Here is a 13,364-nt window from a genome sequence, read left to right on the forward strand (position 1 = left end):
GTCAACGACGGACCCTTGCACTTTCCTACATACCTCCACCTTTGTTCAACCCTGAGGGGGTGAACACTTGCCAAACAGTGTACCTGGGACAGGGCATCTGCGTTTCCCTGTAAGTGGCCTGCCCTGTGTTCCACTGAGAACTTGAAGTTCTATAATGACAAGAACCATCTGGTGACCCGAACATTCCTCTCTTTGGCCTGGCTCATCCACTTGAGTGGTCGGTCACCAGACGGAACTTTCTCCCCAAATGATAATAGCGGAGAGACTCGAGTGCCTACTTGATGGCCAGACACTCTCTCTCCACTATACCGTACCTAATCTCGGCTGGGGTGACTTTGCGGCTCATGAAAACAATGGGATGTTCCTCCCCATCGATTTCCTGAGAGAATACAGTTCCAAGGCCTACTTCAGAGTCATCGGTCTGTACCACAAACTCCCTCTTGAAGTCGGGTGTCACCAAAACCGGTGACCCGCACAGGACCGACTTTAATGTGGAAAAAGTCTCTTCCACCTGGTCATTCCAGCGGATTATCATGGACTTCCATCCCTTCAAGAGCCCTGTCAACAGAGCCGCTAAAGTGGCAAAATGGGGAACGAACCTCATATAATGGGAACCATTCCCAGGAATGACTTTACTTGCATAGTGGTGACTATATTTTATTCACCTTTATTTTATTCACTGATAACTCCACGTCCAATGATGTACCCCAGGTACTTAGTCTCCTCTAACCCTATCGCGCATTTCTTTGGGTTAGTGGTCATTCCAGCCTTCCTAAGGGAGTCCACTACAGCCTGCACTTTGGGTAGATGACTACTATTAGTCGGTACTGTGGATGACGATATCGTTCAAGTAAGCTGATGCGTACCGACGATGTGGATGAAGTAATGAAGTACAATGTCCACGAGTAGAGTTGAGCGGACACCTGGATGTTCGGGTTCAGCAGGTTCGGCCGAACTTGAAAAAAAAGTTCGGGTTCGGGACCCGAACTTGACCCGAACTTGACCCCGAACCCCATTGAAGTCAATGTGGACCCGAACTTTTGGGCACTAAGATGGCTCTAAAATAGTCCTGGAAAGGGCTAGATGGCTGCAAAAGGCATCAAAATGTGCTTAAGAGCATGGCAACTGTTCTGCAAACAAATGTGGATAGGGAAATGACTTAAAATAACATAAAATACAGAAACATTTAAAATAACAATCTGGATCTAGGAGTAGGAAGTTGAGGAGGCTGTGGATGGGTGTATGTGGCGGTGTAGGTTGACGTGGCGGTATAGGTGGAAGCGGCGGTGAAGGAGGAATAGGTAGCCAACACTGATTTGTGTTATTTTTTTAAATATTGGGACATATAACAAAATAAAACTAAGAATAAGTGCACTTGAGTACAAGAATGGATAGTTGAGGCTGGTATAAATGTCTATTCTGCACAAGGTACGGACAAGTCCTGTGGGATCCATGTCTGGTTCATTTTAATAAACGTAAGCTTGTCCACATTGGCTGTGGCCTGTGACAATGCTCTCTGCTGTGCTAAACACACGTTCACATTATACACTGGCTGCAGGGCAGGTCAGCACCTCCAAGGCTGACAAAGCTTTTCCACATTTGGGCCATGCTAATTTAGTTCCCTGTCAGCAATGCAGAGCAGGGGTTCATTCACGGCAAAAGGGGGTTCATGTCACCCAGCAATACAACAGAGGATTTTGAGAGATTTAGGCCCCTGTCACCCAGACACAGCAGGGGTTCATTCAAAGCAAAAGGGGGTTCATGTCACCCAGCAACACAACAGAGGATTTTGAGAGATTTAGGCCCCTGTCACTCAGGCACAGCAGGGGTTTGCATACGCCAAAAATTGTAAAATGTCACCCGACAATTGAAAATAAGAATTTTTTCAATTTAGGGCACTACATTTTTTTTTAATTAAAATGGCTCTAAAATAGTCCTTTTAAAAGGCTAGAGGGATGTAAAAGGCAGTAAAATCTGCTTAAGAGCATGGCAACTGCTCTGCAAACAAATGTGGATAGGGAAATAACTTAAAATTAAAATAAAATAACTAAAAATGACAAATTATTAGCCTGCAACTCGGAGAAGGAGGTGGAAATGGAGTCGGAGGTTGAGGAGTGAATGTGGTGTTGTAAGTGGAGGCAGCAATGGAGGAGGAACAGATAGCCAACAATGTTTTTTTTATTTTTTTATTGGGTAAGTAGCCCCCAAAATATTGGGACAAATAAAAAAAACTAAAACAAAGAATCATTGCACTTGACTTGAGTACAAGAATGTATGTTTGATGGTGGTATAAATGTCTATTCTGCATAAGGTACAGACAAGTCTTGTGGGATCCAAGCCTGGTTCATTTTAATTAACGTGAGCTTGTCCACATTGGCTGTAGACAGGCGGCTGCGTCTGTCTGTAATGACGCCTCCTGCCGTGCTAAATACACGTTCAGAGAGTACACTGGCTGCAGGGCAGGCCAGCACCTCCAAGGCATACAGGGCAAGCTCTGGCCATGTGGACAATTTGGAGACCCAGAATTTGAATGGGGCAGAACCATCAGTCAGTACGTGTAGTCGTGTGCACAGGTACTGTTCCACCATGTTGTTCAAATGCTGCCTCCTGCTAACACGCTCCATATCAGCAGTTGGGGCTGGTTGTTGCGGCGAGGTGACAAATCTTTTCCACATGTCGGCCATGCTAACCCTGCCTTCTGAGGTGCTGGAACTGACACAGCTGCATTGGAGACCTCTTCCTCCTCCCCTGCCTTCGCCTTGTGCTTCCACTTGTCCCCCGGCGTCAGTCGGGAATGCTCTTAGGAGCGCGTCTACCAGCGTGCGCCTGTAGTCGCGCATCTTCCGATCACGCTCCAGTGAGGGAATTAAGGACGGCACATTGTCTTTGTAACGGGGATCCAGCTGGGTGGCCACCCAGTAGTCAGCACATGTTAAAATGTGGGTAACTCTGCAGTCATTGCGCAAGCACTGCAGCATGTAGTCAGGTAAGGACAAGCTGTCCTCTGTGGGAGGCGTATCATCTGCGTCCTCTGTATCCCCCCAGCCATGCACCAGTGATGGGCCCGAGCTGCGTTGGTTGCCACCCCACTGTGAACATGCTTCATCCCCATCTGCCTCCTCATCCTCCTCCTTCTCGTCCTCCAGTAGTGGGCCCTGGCTGGCCAAATTTGTACCTGGCCTCTGCTGTTGCAAAAATCCTCTTTCTGAGCCACTTCTAAAAGACTGGCCTGAAAGTGTTAGAGATGACCCCTCTTCCTCCTCCTCGTCCTGGGCCACATCCTCTTCCATCATCGTCCTAAGTGGTTTCTCAAGGAGACATAGAAGTGGTATTGTAACGCTGATAACGGCGTCATCGCCACTGGCCATGTTGGTGGAGTACTCAAAACAGCGCAACAAGACACACAGGTCTCGCATGGAGGCCCAGTCATTGGTGGTGAAGTGGTGTTGTTCGACTCACCCGTGCGTGCTGCAGCTGAAACTCCTCTATGGCCTGCTGCTGCTTGCACAGTCTCTCCAGCATGTGCAAGGTGGAGTTCCACCTGGTGGGCACGTCGCATATGAGGTGGTGGACTGGAAGGCCGAAGTTACGCTGCAGCGCTGACAGACGAGCAGCAGCAGGGTGAGAACGCCGAAAGCGCGCACAGACGGCCCGCACTTTATGCAGCAGCTCATACATGTCGGGGTAGTTGTGAATTAATTTCTGCACCAGCAAATTCAGCACATGCGCCAGGCAAGGGATGTGCGTCAAACCGGCTAGTCCCAGAGCTGAAACGAGATTTCGCCCATTATCGCACACCACCAGGCCGGGCTTGAGGCCCACTGGCAGCAACCACTCGTCGGTCTGTTCTTCTATACCCCGCCACAACTCCTGCGCAGTGTGGGGCCTGTCCCCCAAACACATCAGTTTCAGAACGGCCTGCTGACGTTTACCCCTGGCTGTGCTGAAGTTGGTAGTGAAGGTCTGTCGCTGACCGGATGAGGAGGTGGAAGAAGAAGAGGAGCAAGCCGAGTAGGAAGAGGAGGCAACAGGAGGCAAAGAATGATGCCCTGCGATCCTTGGAGGCGGAAGGACATGCGCCAAACAGCTCTCCGCCTGGGGCCCAGCCGCCACTACATTTACCCAGTGTGCAGTTAGGGAGATATAGCGTCCCTGGATGTGCTTACTGGTCCACGTATCTGTGGTTAGGTGGACCTTGCCACAGATGGCGTTGCGCAGTGCGCACTTGATTTTATCCGATACTTGGTTGTACAGGGAGGGCATGGCTCTCCTGGAGAAGTAGTGGCGGCTGGGAACGACGTACTGTGGGACAGCAAGCGACATGAGCTGTTTGAAGCTGTCCGTCTCCACCAGCCTGAATGACAGCATTTCAAAGGCCAGCAGTTTAGAAATGCTGGCATTCAGGGCCAGGGATCGAGGGTGGCTAGGTGGGAATTTACGCTTTCTCTCAAAGGTTTGTGAGATGAGAGCTGAACGCTTCCGTGTGACATTGTGGAGCGGCAGCTGCCAACGTTCCTCCAGAGGCGGAGAAAGAGGCCGAGGCAGCAGCATAAGAGGGAGCAGGAAGGGGCCTGAGCCCTTTCTTGGTTTTGAAGGTGCTTACTCCACTGCAGCCTGTGTATCGCATGTAGATGCCTGGTCATGCAGGTTGTGCTAAGGTTCAGAACGTTAATGCCTCGCTTCAGGCTCTGATGGCACAGCGTGCAAACCACTCGGGTCTTGTTGTCAGCACATTGTGTGAAGAAGTGCCATGCCAGGGAACTCCTTGAAGCTGCCTTTGGTGTGCTCGGTCCCTGGTGACGGTGGCCAGTAGCAGGCGAACTGTTTTGGCAACGGCTGCTCTGCTTTTGCACCCTGCTCCCGCTTTTGCTACGCTGTTGGCTCGGTCTCACCACTGCCTCTTCCTCTGAACTCTAAAAAGTCAGTGGCACGACCTTCATTCCATGTGGGGTCTAGGACCTCATTGTCCCCTGCATCGTCTTCCACCCAGTCTTCCGCCCTGACCTTCTCTTCGGTCTGCATACTGCAGAAAGACGCAGCAGTTGGCACCTGTGTTTCGTCATCATCAGAGACGTGCTGTGGTGGTATTCCCATGTCCTCATCAAGAAACATAAGTGGTTGTGCGTCAGTGCATTCTATGTCTTCCACCCCTGGGGAAGGGCTAGGTGGATGCCCTTGGGAAACCCTGCCAGCAGAGTCTTCAAACAGCATAAGAGACTGCTGCATGACTTGAGGCTCAGACAGGTTCCCCGATATGCACGGGGTTGATGTGACAGACTGATGGGCATGGATCCTGGATCCACTGTCGGCCACCCAATTGACTAGCGCCTGTACTTGCTCAGGCCTTACCATCCTTAGAACGGCATTAGGCCCAGCCAAATATGGCTGTAGATTCTGGCGGCTACTGGGACCTGAGGTAGTAGGTTCAGTAGGACATGTAGCTGTGGCAGAATGGCCACGTCCTCTCCCTGCACCAGAGGCTCCACCACCACCACGACCATGACCGCGTCCCTTATTAGATGTTTGCCTCATAGATAGAGTTCACAAAGCAAAGTAAAAAGTGGTTAAGTATGTTAAAAATAATTAACCGCCAATATAAACCCTGATGTAGGGTATTGCACTCTATATTATAATTATTTTACTCTATATGACAGCGGTATTTGGGGCCTAAATGTGACAGTCACTTATGCATGTCTAATCCTAGATGTGCAGTATATCAGAGGACTTTTTCACCCCAGTAACCAAAAAGCCGTATTTCTGGCCTAAATGTGACAGTCACTTATGCATGTCTAATCCTAGATGTGCAGTATATCAGAGGCTTTTTTCACCCTAACCAAAAAGTTGTATTTCTGTCCTAAATGTGACAGTAACTTATGCACGTGTAATCCCAGATGTGCAGTATATGAGAGGCTTTTTCCCCCCCAGTATGCCAAAGCCATATTTATGGCCTAAATGTGACAGTCACTTATGCACGTGTAATCCAAGATATGCAGTATATTAGAGGCTTTTTTCACCCCAGTAACCAAAAAGCTGTATTTCTGGCCTAAATGTGACAGTCACTTATGCATGTCTAATCCTAGATGTGCAGTATATGAGAGGCTTTTTTCACCCCAGTATGCCAAAGTCATATTTAAGGCCTAAATGTGACAGTCACTTATACACGTGTAATCCCAGATGTGCAGTATATTAGAGGGTTTTTTCACCCTAACCAAAAAGCTATATTTCTGTCCTAAATGTGACAGTCACTTATACATGTGTAATCCCAGATGTGCAGTATATTAGAGGCTTTTTTCACCCTAACCAAAAAGCTGTATTTCTGTCCTAAATATGACAGTGACTTATGCACGTGTAATCCCAGATGTGCAGTATATGAGAGGCTTTTTTCACCCCAGTAACCAAAAAGCCATATTTGTGGCGTAAATGTGACAGTCACTTATGCTTGTCTAATCCCAGATGTGCAGTATATTAGAGGGTTTTTTCACCCTAACCAAAAAGCTGTATTTCTGTCCTAAATATGACAGTGACTTATGCACGTGTAATCACAGATGTGCAGTATGTAACCAAAAAGCTGCATTTCTGTCCTAAATGTGACAGTGACTTATGCACGTGTAATCACAGATGTGCAGTATATTACAGGCTTTTTTCACCCCAGTAACCAAAAAGTGGTATTTCTGTCCTAAATGTGACAGTGACTTATGCACGTGTAATCACAGATGTGCAGTATATTAGAGGCTTTTTTCACCCTAACCAAAAAGCTGTATTTCTGTCCTAAATGTGACAGTCACTTATGCTTGTCTAATCCCAGATGTGCAGTATATTAGAGGGTTTTTTCACCCACGCCAATGTGCCAGTAACAGATAAAAAAATTAAAAAAAACACTTTTACTTACCTCTGCTGGGATGCAGGCCTCTTCTGGCCTGTGTCCCGCACTGTACGGCTCAGGCGGCTTGATGACGTCATCGCGCCGCCTGCATCGGTCTCTGATAGGCTGAGGGCCTTGTGCCGGCAGCCTATCAGAGGAACAGGGAAAGGAAACGCCTCTCCCTCCCCTGCCGCAGCAGCGAAGCGCTCATCTCCTGCTGTGCCCTGCCGCCGCCACCACAAGTCTGGGCCCCACCGGGATTCGTCGGATTCGTATACGGTAAATTACGCCGGGATTAGAGTCCACGAATCCCACGAATCCAGCAAGATTCAAGGGATTTGTGCATTCGACGAATCTCTAGTTTTAATTCAATGCTGTCTGGGACCCCTGATGAAGCCAAATTAGCTAGCGAAACATGTTGGGGGAAAGAGTTTAGTGCTTTTAGTTTCTGATGCCCTTGTTAGCTTGAGCTAGTAGTGCAGCACAGCGGCAGCGTTATTTGTTAAAGAGTGAAAGGTGGTTGATACATAGAATCACCTAACTACATAGGAAGGTGCTGCACTGTTTGCCTATACAATATTCAAGTGTGTGATTTGGGGAGTGCACCCCAGTTGGTCATTGTAATTACAAAACACAAGCCTTATAACTGACAGGGCATTAGTTAGTTTTAACCATTCTTTAGCTCACATTTACCTATTAGGATTCTTAAATACAGATAGTAAAAGTTAAGTTTTAATATCTGAGACAAGTGAGGTTATTGGCTGAGTTAGGCTTTTGTTTTGGATGACAGCACAGAGTAAAAGTACACGTTTGTAATTTAAAAGTCTGTGTTTATTCACGCATAAGGTCAAACAAAGAACACTTTTTGCAGGGTTGGTGTTTGTTCACACCAAGTAGAAAGTTTGTGCATAACAAAAAAACATCACCTTGTCAGCGGTTCTGCCTCCAGCAGTTAAAATGCAGGCTTTAGGTGGGATGCTCTCCCAACACACAGGTCTCAGCTTTTCATCCCAGCACAGGGCTCAGTTCCCACAACAGCGATTCCCAGAGCTCCTCTGTCAGAGAGAGGTAATCACTCACAGCTGACACTGCTGGCTGGGTTTTTTATAGGCCAGTCAAGACCCGGCCTGGAACGTGGGGAGTAGTCACCCACCCCTCACTTTGACAACTCCCAGTAAGAGCCGTCCCTGATCAGCTATACAGGCATACTAAAATAGCAAAGTGTCAATCAGCATTAGCTGCCGCTGACATCTGAAAATACCGGCCCTTACCTCACCGATGCCAGGAACCTCAGTGACACATACCTTCCGTCAACGATGGATCCTTGCGCCTTTCCTGCAATATATATACAGTACAGACCAAAAGTTTGGACACACCTTCTCATTCAAAGAGTTTTCTTTATTTTCATGACTATGAAAATTGTAGATTCACACTGAAGGCATCAAAACTATGAATTAACACATGTGGAATTATATACATAACAAAAAAGTGTGAAACAACTGAAAATATGTCATATTCTAGGTTCTTCAAAGTAGCCACCTTTTTCTTTGATTACTGCTTTGCACACTCTTGGCATTCTCTTGATGAGCTTCAAGAGGTAGTCACCTGAAATGGTTTTCACTTCACAGGTGTGCCCTGTCAGGTTTAATAAGTGAGATTTCTTGCCTTATAAATGGGGTTGGGACCATCAGTTGCATTGTGGAGAAGTCAGGTGGATACACTGATAGCTGATAGTCCTACTGAATAGACTGTTAGAATTTATATTATAGCAAGAAAAAAGCAGCTAAGTAAAGAAAAACGAGTGGCCATCATTACTTTAAGAAATGAAGGCCAGTCAGTCCGAAAAATTGGGAAAACTTTGAAAGTATCCCCAAGTGCAGTCACAAAAACCATCAAGTGCTACAAAGAAACTGGCTCACATGCGGACCTCCCCAGGAAAGGAAGACCAAGAGTCACCTCTGCTGCGGAGGATAAGTTCATTCGAGTCACCAGCCTCAGAAATTGCAGGTTAACAGCAGCTCAGATTAGAGACCAGGTCAATGCCACACAGAGTTCTAGCAGCAGACACATCTCTAGAACAACTGTTAAGAGGAGACTGTGTGAATCAGGCCTTCATGGTAGAATATCTGCTAGGAAACCACTGCTAAGGACAGGCAACAAGCAGAAGAGACTTGTTTGGGCTAAAGAACACAAGGAATGGACATTAGACCAGTGGAAATCTGTGCTTTGGTCTGATGAGTCCAAATTTGAGATCTTTGGTTCCAACCACCGTGTCTTTGTGCGACGCAGAAAAGGTGAACGGATGGACTCTACATGCCTGGTTCCCACCGTGAAGCATGGAGGAGAAGGTGTGATGGTGTGGGGGTGCTTTGCTGGTGACACTGTTGGGGATTTATTTAAAATTGAAGGCATACTGAACCAGCATGGCTACCACAGCATCTTGCAGCGGCATGCTATTCCATCCGGTTTGTGTTTAGTTGGACCATCATTTATTTTTCAACAGGACAAGGATCCCAAACACACCTCCAGGCTCTGTAAGGGCTATTTGACCATGAAGGAGAGTGATGGAGTGCTGCGCCAGATGACCTGGCCTCCACAGTCACCGGACCTGAACCCAATCGAGATGGTTTGGGGTGAGCTGGACCGCAGAGTGAAGGCAAAAGGGCCAACAAGTGCTAAGCATCTCTGGGAACTCCTTTAAGACTGTTGGAAGACCATTTCAGGTGACTACCTCTTGAAGCTCATCAAGAGAATGCAAAGCAGTAATCAAAGCAAAAGGTGGCTACTTTGAAGAACCTAGAAAATGACATATTTTCAGTTGTTTCACACTTTTTTGTTATGTATATAATTCCACATGTGTTAATTCATAGTTTTGATGCCTTCAGTGTGAATCTACAATTTTCATAGTCATGAAAATAAAGAAAACTCTTTGAATGAGAAGGTGTGTCCAAACTTTTGGTCTGTACTGTACATATATATATATATATATATATATATATATATATATATTACTCTTTTTATGAGGCAAGGCTGTTCTAGCACAGTTTTTATTTTTTGTTTTTTACAGTATTCGCCTGACTGAATTGATAATGTGATATTTTTATAGAACAGGTCATTACGGACACGGCGATACCTAATATGTGCATTTTTTTAATTTTATTTTACACAATAAAAACATTTTTGGGCGATTGTCTTTGGTAGGTTCTCATTTTTTGAGATAATGGTTTAATTGGTACCATTTTGGGGCACATACGGCTTTTGATTGCTTGGTATTACACTTTTTGTGATGTAAGGTGATAAAAAATGGCTTTTTTGGCACTTATTATTTTTTTTTTTTACGGCATTCACCAGACGGGTTGGATCACATGCAATTTTCATAGAGCAGGTTGTTACGGACACAGTGATGCCTAATATAAGCATTTTTTTAATTTAAATTTATACCCCAAAAACTTTTTTGAACCAAAAAAATCATGTTTTAGTGTCTCCATTTTCTGAAAGCCATATTTTTTTTATTTTTGGGACAATTGTCTTATGTAGGGGCTCATTTTTTGCAGGATGAGATGACGATTTGATTGGTACTATTTTGGGATACATATGACTCTTGATAGCTTTTTATACCTATTTGTGGGAAATGTGGTGGGCAAAATTGCAATTCCATCTAGGTTTTTAAGGCCCCTTTTGTCACGGAAGGTGTACAGGAAAAAAGACAATGCAAAATGAATATATAACTCTCTGGATCCAAAACTAAGGAACAAAAGGGAGACCCCTGCATAAGACCTGGCACTCTCCCTGACTGCTCAGCCTATGCGAACACCCCAATGGTGGATGATCGCATATCCTCGTACCTCGACTATATAACACCTGAACACCCTACAATAGTGAGGGGACACGACCACCGGCTCCCTACTCTAGACACGGAGGGAGTCAGGGTCACCTGGGATCCAGCAAACAGAAAATCACAAATGAATGTACAACACTTATCTTGTAGAAGACTGGGAAATAGGATCAGCATGCACACACACTCCAGGAAGTTGTATAAACCGCACACTAATGCATTATGGGGAGGAATTTAAAGGGATGCAATCAGTCCAACTACAAGACAGCTGAGAGAGGCTAACGAGATGAGGAACTGAAAACCAAAACAAAGAAAGCTCAAGGAGGAGGTTCCGAAAGGCATCTGTCAGAGCTTCTCAGATGTCTGGTTGTGACAGTACCCCTCCTTCTACGAGTGGACTCCGGACACTCAGAGCCCACCTTCTCAGGATGGGACCTATGGAAAGCCCTGATGAGACGAGTGGCCTTAATGTCCGTCACTGGGACCCACATCCTCTCCTCAGGACAATAACCCTCCCAATGAACGAGGTACTGGAGAGAACCGCGGACAATACGAGAATCCACAATCCTAGAGACCTGAAATGCAAGATTCCCATCAACCATAATCGGAGGAGGAAGCAAAGGCGAGGGTACAATGGGTTGAACATAAGGTTTTAATAAGGACTTATGAAAAACATTATGGCTCTTCCAAGTCTGAGGAAGATCAAGACGGTAGGCAACAGGATTGATGACAGACAGGATTTTGTAACTTAGGACCCAACTTCCAGGAGGGAACCTTCAATTTGATATTCTTGGTAGACAACCACACCAGATCACCAACATTCAGGTCCAGACCAGGCACACGTCTCTTATCTGCCACACGCTTATATCTCTCACTCATGCTCTTTAGATTAACATGAATCTTTTGCCAAATAGATGACAAAGACGAGGCGAATCTGTCCTCATCAGGTAAACCAGAAGACCCCTCTCCCGAGAAAGTCCCAAACTGCGGATGAAACCCATATGCACCAAAAAATGGTGACTTATCAGAGGACTCCTGACGACGGTTATTTAAAGCAAACTCAGCAAGGGACAAAAAAGAACACCAATCCTCCTGATTCCCTGCCGCAAAACCGCCGAGATCCACTGTGGCTCTTGCCCCCGGGTGCCCAGCAAGGACCGTATCGTGGTGTTTCTTAAAAATCTTGTGTCTTAAAGCGAGAGGCACAAACAACCTCCCAGGAGGACAAAGATCAGGAGCCTCTGACTGGGATGCCTGCACCTCTGCCTCCAATTCAGGAAAAAGAGCAGAGACCACCACACCTTCAGCCAAAATGGGACCCGGGTCTTTAAAATTCCCACCTCCAGGAAAACAACGTGACAGGGCATCTGCCTTCACATTCTTAACCCCAGGACGGAACGTGACAACAAAATTAAACCCTTGAAAAGAACAAAGACCATCTGGCCTGTCTTGGGTTCAGACGCTTGGCTGACTCCAAGTAGACCAGATTTTTATGGTCAGTAAACACGGTAATAGGGTGTCTGGCTCCCTCTAGCCAATGGCGCCATTCCTCAAAAGCCAACTTGATGGCCAACAATTCACTATCTCCCACATCGTAATTTCTCTCTGCGGAGGAGAGTTTCTTCGAGAAAAAGGCACACGGTCACCATTTGGCAGGAGAGGAACCCTGAGACAAGACCGCCCCCACACTCACCTCAGAAGCATCAACCTCAACTATGAAGGGTAGAGAAATATCAGGTTGTACCAAGATGGGAGCGGAAGCAAAACTCTCCTTGATATTAGAAAAGGCCTTACGCGCCTCTACCGACCAGGAAGAAAAATCTACCCCCTTTCTGGTCATATCAGTGAGTGGTTTAACAATAGAGGAATAATTCAAAATAAACTTCCTGTAATAATTGGCAAAGCCCAAAAAACGCATCAGCGCCTTCTGATTCTCAGGAAGCTCCCACTCAAGCACAGCGCGGACCTTCTCGGGGTCCATGCGAAAACCAGAAGCGGAGAGAAGAAACCCCAGAAATTGAATTTCTGGAACCGCAAACACACATTTTTCCAGTTTTGCGTATAATTTATTCTCCCGCAGGATGAGCAAGACCTGACGTAAGTGTTCCTTATGAGTTTTGAAATCAGGAGAAAAAATCTAAATGTTATCCAAATACACTAATACAAATTTCCCCATTAAATGATAAAAAATGCTGTTCACGAAATGCTGAAAAACGGCCGGGGCATTCATCAAAACCAAAACTCATAACCAAATTCTCAAAATGGCCCTCAGGGGTATTGAAGGCCGTCTTCCATTCGTCTCCTTCTCTGACCCTGACCAGGTTGTAAGCCCCTCTTAGATCTAATTTGGAAAAGACTTTAGCCCCAACAATCTGGTTAAACAGGTCCGGGATCAGAGGAAGCGGATAAGGGTCACGAATAGTGATACTGTTCAGCTCCCTGAAATCCAGACAAGGTCTTAAAGAACCATCTTTTTTCTTAACAAAGAAAAAACCAGCGGCAACAGGTGACTTTGAGGGTTGTATGTGTCCTTTTCTCAGACTCTCAGAGATATAAGCACGAATAGCGACACTTTCAGGTTGGGAAAGATTGTATAAACGAGATTTAGGCAGCTTGGCGCCTGGGATGAGATTAATAGGGCAATCGTACTCCCTGTGCGGGGGCAAA

This window comes from Bufo gargarizans, chromosome 1 (assembly GCF_014858855.1).
Source record: "Bufo gargarizans isolate SCDJY-AF-19 chromosome 1, ASM1485885v1, whole genome shotgun sequence".
Lineage (NCBI taxonomy): Eukaryota > Metazoa > Chordata > Amphibia > Anura > Bufonidae > Bufo > Bufo gargarizans.